Source organism: Octodon degus, unplaced genomic scaffold (assembly GCF_000260255.1).
Source record: "Octodon degus isolate 3935 unplaced genomic scaffold, OctDeg1.0 scaffold00424, whole genome shotgun sequence".
NCBI lineage: Eukaryota > Metazoa > Chordata > Mammalia > Rodentia > Octodontidae > Octodon > Octodon degus.
Genome location: NW_004525000.1, coordinates 283,174 through 284,649, shown reverse-complemented (window position 1 = coordinate 284,649; position 1,476 = coordinate 283,174).

Sequence of the window (1,476 nt, the reverse complement as noted above, 5' to 3'; positions counted from 1 at the left end):
GTGTTCCACAAAGTCTGGCAAGTTGTGCTTGAATTATCTTTGGATTGTGGATATACTTTAATTTCTTGTTTAAGTTCATCTGTATCTCATTGGTTGCTGTGGAAGGTGTTATTTACTTTCCACATATTTATGTTTTTTTGTGCTTTCTTTTGTCATTAATTTCCCATTTCATTGCCGTGTGGTCAGATAATATACATAGGCTAATTTCTGTTTTCTTACATTTTCCTAAGCATGATCTATGGACTAGTACGTCATCTATTTTAGAAATGTCCATATGCAGCTGAAAAGAATGTGTACTCAGATGTTGCTAAGTGGAATATTCTGTAAATGTTCACTAAGTCCATTTGTTCAAAGGTTTGGTTCATTTGTTCTATGTCTTCTTTAAATTTTTGTCTCCTTGACTGATCTTTTGGAGTTAAGGGGTGTTATGGTCCTCTGTTAAGATTGTGTTATTGGTTATTAGATTTTTCATGTCCTTTATAATTTGTCAAATAAAGTTGGGTGCTCCTATATTTGGTAGTACATACTTAAGACTGTTATCTCTCTTTTGCAGTTTTTCCCTCCCAAGTATGTAGTGATGTTCCTTATTCCATCTGATCATTCTTGGTTTGAAGTTCTGATTGTCTGTGAACAGGATGCTTTTTTCCGAGCTGCTGGAGTATGGAGTATTATTTTCCATCCTTGACATTCAGTGTATGAATTTCTTTTGGGTTAAATGTGTTTCCTGGATACAGCATATTGTTGGATTTTGTTTCTTGAAACTGTCTGCCAATTTATTTCTTTTAATTAGTAAATTGAGTCCATTTATGTTGGTAGTTATAATTGATGTGTATTGGCTTGTGTTTGTCATGTTATTTTCCTGTTGTTGCTCCTCTACTTTTCCTCTTTCTCATTGTTCATCCTATGTGGTGAATTCTTTCTGATGTTGTTCTTGGTATTGTGCTCATTTTGATCCCCTTCTAAAATATCTTGTAGTATTGTGTGTAGGATTTGATTTTGTTATCATGTATTTCTTTAGCTGTTCTTTGTCATGGAAGTACTTTATTTCTCATTAATTTTGAAAGATACTTCTGTGGGGTATATATAGTCTGAGTTGAAATTTCTTGTGGGGCATGGAATACTTTGCTCCATGTTTTTCTTGACTTGATGGTTAATGCTGAGAAATATGCTGTTATTCTGATAGGTTTTCCTTTAAATGTGATCTGTCATATTTTTTAAATTAATTTTATTGAGAAACAAATAGCAATGAGTTTCAAAACAGGTTAGTAGGAAAGTTACAATAATTAATACATTGCATATTGTTGTTTTCATAGTAGTTATTCATAGTAGAAGATGCAGACATGATATCCTGTCCAAACACTATTAGTACACATTTTTCTTCTCATATAATTAAGAGAAAGTAGCTGTCTATCTATCCTAACTATTTTGTATATACATATACAAAATGGTCTTTCATTTATATCCCCTTTTTTGTTT